This window comes from Schistocerca americana, unplaced genomic scaffold (assembly GCF_021461395.2).
Source record: "Schistocerca americana isolate TAMUIC-IGC-003095 unplaced genomic scaffold, iqSchAmer2.1 HiC_scaffold_819, whole genome shotgun sequence".
In the NCBI taxonomy this organism is placed as follows: Eukaryota; Metazoa; Arthropoda; class Insecta; order Orthoptera; family Acrididae; genus Schistocerca; species Schistocerca americana.
The window spans coordinates 22,501-27,500 of NW_025726586.1; the positions used below are offsets into that span (position 1 = coordinate 22,501).

The window sequence follows — 5,000 nt, forward strand, 5'->3', positions numbered from 1 at the left end:
GGCGGTTCGCATACCGGTACTTACTCGGTAGCGTGCACAGCCGGCTGGCGGTGTGGCGTGCGACACCTCGTACAACGACCTCAGAGCAGGCGAGACTACCCGCTGAATTTAAGCATATTACTAAGCGGAGGAAAAGAAACTAACAAGGATTCCCCCAGTAGCGGCGAGCGAACAGGGAAGAGTCCAGCACCGAACCCCGCAGGCTGCCGCCTGTCGTGGCATGTGGTGTTTGGGAGGGTCCACTACCCCGACGCCTCGCGCCGAGCCCAAGTCCAACTTGAATGAGGCCACGGCCCGTAGAGGGTGCCAGGCCCGTAGCGGCCGGTGCGAGCGTCGGCGGGACCTCTCCTTCGAGTCGGGTTGCTTGAGAGTGCAGCTCCAAGTGGGTGGTAAACTCCATCTGAGACTAAATATGACCACGAGACCGATAGCGAACAAGTACCGTGAGGGAAAGTTGAAAAGAACTTTGAAGAGAGAGTTCAAAAGTACGTGAAACCGTTCTGGGGTAAACGTGAGAAGTCCGAAAGGTCGAACGGGTGAGATTCACGCCCATCCGGCCACAGGCCTCCGCCCTCGGCAGATGGGGCCGGCCGCCCGCGCGGAGCAATCCGCGGCGGGGTCGTGTCCGGTTGCCTTTCCACTCGCCGCGGGGTGGGGCCGTTCCGGTGTGCGGTGGGCCGCACTTCTCCCCTAGTAGGACGTCGCGACCCGCTGGGTGCCGGCCTACGGCCCGGGTGCGCAGCCTGTCCTTCCGCGGGCCTCGGTTCGCGTCTGTTGGGCAGAGCCCCGGTGTCCTGGCTGGCTGCCCGGCGGTATATCTGGAGGAGTCGATTCGCCCCTTTGGGCGCTCGGGCTCCCGGCAAGCGCGCGCGGTTCTTCCCGGATGACGGACCTACCTGGCCCGGCCCCGGACCCGCGCCGCTGTTGGCTCGGGATGCTCTCGGGCGGAATAATCGCTCCCGTCAGCGGCGCTTCAGCTTTGGACAATTTCACGACCCGTCTTGAAACACGGACCAAGGAGTCTAACATGTGCGCGAGTCATTGGGCTGTACGAAACCTAAAGGCGTAATGAAAGTGAAGGTCTCGCCTTGCGCGGGCCGAGGGAGGATGGGGCTTCCCCGCCCTTCACGGGGCGGCGGCCTCCGCACTCCCGGGGCGTCTCGTCCTCATTGCGAGGTGAGGCGCACCTAGAGCGTACACGTTGGGACCCGAAAGATGGTGAACTATGCCTGGCCAGGACGAAGTCAGGGGAAACCCTGATGGAGGTCCGTAGCGATTCTGACGTGCAAATCGATCGTCGGAGCTGGGTATAGGGGCGAAAGACTAATCGAACCATCTAGTAGCTGGTTCCCTCCGAAGTTTCCCTCAGGATAGCTGGTGCTCGTACGAGTCTCATCCGGTAAAGCGAATGATTAGAGGCCTTGGGGCCGAAACGACCTCAACCTATTCTCAAACTTTAAATGGGTGAGATCTCCGGCTTGCTTGATATGCTGAAGCCGCGAGCAAACGACTCGGATCGGAGTGCCAAGTGGGCCACTTTTGGTAAGCAGAACTGGCGCTGTGGGATGAACCAAACGCCGAGTTAAGGCGCCCGAATCGACGCTCATGGGAAACCATGAAAGGCGTTGGTTGCTTAAGACAGCAGGACGGTGGCCATGGAAGTCGGAATCCGCTAAGGAGTGTGTAACAACTCACCTGCCGAAGCAACTAGCCCTGAAAATGGATGGCGCTGAAGCGTCGTGCCTATACTCGGCCGTCAGTCTGGCAGTCATGGCCGGTCCTTGCGGCCGGCCGCGAAGCCCTGACGAGTAGGAGGGTCGCGGCGGTGGGCGCAGAAGGGTCTGGGCGTGAGCCTGCCTGGAGCCGCCGTCGGTGCAGATCTTGGTGGTAGTAGCAAATACTCCAGCGAGGCCCTGGAGGGCTGACGCGGAGAAGGGTTTCGTGTGAACAGCCGTTGCACACGAGTCAGTCGATCCTAAGCCCTAGGAGAAATCCGATGTTGATGGGGGCCGTCATAGCATGATGCACTTTGTGCTGGCCCCCGTTGGGCGAAAGGGAATCCGGTTCCTATTCCGGAACCCGGCAGCGGAACCGATACAAGTCGGGCCCCTCTTTTAGAGATGCTCGTCGGGGTAACCCAAAAGGACCCGGAGACGCCGTCGGGAGATCGGGGAAGAGTTTTCTTTTCTGCATGAGCGTTCGAGTTCCCTGGAATCCTCTAGCAGGGAGATAGGGTTTGGAACGCGAAGAGCACCGCAGTTGCGGCGGTGTCCCGATCTTCCCCTCGGACCTTGAAAATCCGGGAGAGGGCCACGTGGAGGTGTCGCGCCGGTTCGTACCCATATCCGCAGCAGGTCTCCAAGGTGAAGAGCCTCTAGTCGATAGAATAATGTAGGTAAGGGAAGTCGGCAAATTGGATCCGTAACTTCGGGATAAGGATTGGCTCTGAGGATCGGGGCGTGTCGGGCTTGGTCGGGAAGTGGGTCAGCGCTAACGTGCCGGGCCTGGGCGAGGTGAGTGCCGTAGGGGTGCCGGTAAGTGCGGGCGTTTAGCGCGGGCGTGGTCTGCTCTCGCCGTTGGTTGGCCTCGTGCTGGCCGGCGGTGCAGGATGCGCGCGCCTGCGCGGCGTTCGCGCCCCGGTGCTTCAACCTGCGTGCAGGATCCGAGCTCGGTCCCGTGCCTTGGCCTCCCACGGATCTTCCTTGCTGCGAGGCCGCGTCCGCCTTAGCGTGCTCCTCCGGGGGCGCGCGGGTGCGCGGATTCTCTTCGGCCGCCATTCAACGATCAACTCAGAACTGGCACGGACTGGGGGAATCCGACTGTCTAATTAAAACAAAGCATTGCGATGGCCCTAGCGGGTGTTGACGCAATGTGATTTCTGCCCAGTGCTCTGAATGTCAACGTGAAGAAATTCAAGCAAGCGCGGGTAAACGGCGGGAGTAACTATGACTCTCTTAAGGTGGCCAAGTGGCAGCGGTGTGGCTGCATCCGGACTTGGCTTCTCGAAGTGCGGTCTTGATGTAGTCGTGCTGCTGCTGCGAGGTGCCTTCCTTGGGTTATAGTTACTGGGAGAGTGATGCGCAATACATGGGCCTAGCCCTCTTAGCCTCTCCTCTCCTGCGGTCTTCTCCCCTTCTCGTGGGCCCGCTGATTTCGCAGAGTGGAAGACCGCACCAGGGGCTTGGGGGGGTTACCAGCCCCCCCTCGCACTATCCCTTTTTTAGTTGGGGGCAGTAAGCAGAGAATAAGTGGTGGCCCTTCCGCTGAAGGTGCCACCCCAACTCCCCCAGCACCTAGCCGGCCAACCGGCCGTGCCGAAAATCTTGTAACTTTTGCAGCTATGTATACCTGTAGTGAGTGCCACCGCAGCTTTACAACCAAGAACGGTCTCGGGGTCCATCGCCGCCGCCAACATCTTGCGGCCGCCAACGCGGAGATCGTCACCGAGAGGCATCGCGCGAGGTGGACGGAGGAAGAAGTCCTGTCGCTCGCCAAGGCGGAGGCCGAACTGTTCCTTGAGAGGGACGCCCGGTTCTTCTTCGTCAATCAAGAACTCATCAGGATGTTCCCCGACCGAACGCTCGAGGCAATCAAGTGCCGACGGCGGCAAGCTGCCCACAAGCAGCTTGTCCGCCAATTCATGGAGGCGCTTGAGATCGGTCGGGGGGAAGAGCCGGCGTCCCGCCAGGGAGCAGCGAGCCCGCTGCCTGACGCGGGCGAGGCCGCTGCGCCGCCCGTCGACGCAGCCGAGGACTTCGCGGCCGACACCACCGGGCCGCCGCCGGAGGGGCCGACTGACGCCGCCATCTGGGAGCATCTGGCGGGGCTACCCGCTTCCGCCCAGCGTTTCTCTGCCCTGGATCGTGTCATAGGTCTGGGGCGGGGCACGCCGCCCGATGTCATCCTGGGCATGCTCCCGGATGCCCTTGCGTCGGTCGGGTCCAGAGGGGAGAGATCGATCACCAGGACACAGCGGCCGCGCCAACCATCGAAGCGGCCGCCTGCCGCGCCGCCGACGCAGAAGCGCAAGCGGCGCCGCTGGGAGTACGCGAGAACGCAGGATGCCTTCCGACGGTCGCGTGCACGTTGCGTGCGCGGCCTCTTGGATGGCACCCTGCTCCAGCCGCCACCTGCCATCCCTGGTCTGCTGGACTTCTGGGCGGACCTCTTCACCAAGAAGCCCATCTCCACCGCGGGCTTCATTCGTGACCGCCTCCTCCCGCACTCAGAGCCTGTCGCTCTCGAGTGCATATGGGGGCCGGTCACACATGAGGAGGTCGCCGCCGCGTTGCCGCCCAGGGGATCAGCAGCCGGGCCGGACGGCCTAACCCCAGCGGAGTTGCGGCGCCTGCCGCACGAAGTCCTGGTGAAAGTGATGAATCTCTTCCTTCTGGCCCGCGCCCTTCCGGAACGCCTGCTTCGCGCGCGGACGTCCCTTCTCCCGAAAACGGCTGCACCAACATCCCCCGCTGACTTTCGCCCCATTACGGTCTGCTCGGTGTTGGCGCGGACCTTTCACAAGGTTCTCGCGTCACGCCTGATGCGCGCATGTGCTGTGGACGAACGTCAGCGGGCATTCATCCCTCGGGATGGGATGTTGGAAAATACCTTCATCTTGGACACTGCTCTCACCGACGCAGTTCGCTCCTGCCGCTCTGTCTTTGTGGCATCGATCGACGTATCTAAGGCATTCGATTCGGTAGATCATGCTGCCCTTCGCCCCGTGCTGAAGGCGCATGGCCTGCCGGATTGCTTTGTCGAGTATGTCGAGCGGTGCTACGAGGGCAGCACGACAGTGATAGCGGACGGCGCCGGCGTGGGCGTGTCTGTGCAGCCAGCACGGGGCGTTCGCCAGGGCGATCCCCTCTCCCCCCTCCTGTTCAACTTTGCGGTGGACTACGTTTTAGGCCAACTGCCCTCCCACATCGGAGCTCGGATCCTCGGTCGCAGAGTCAACGCTGCGGCCTTTGCAGATGACGTCTTGCTGTTTGCAGCGACCC

At 62.2% G+C, this 5,000-nt stretch overlaps 1 pseudogene; it reads left to right on the forward strand.

Annotated features, from left to right (window-relative positions):
• The first annotated feature begins 75 nt into the window (after positions 1-75).
• The window catches only part of LOC124591272, a 7,956-nt pseudogene continuing 3,031 nt past the window's right edge, over positions 76-5,000 (forward strand).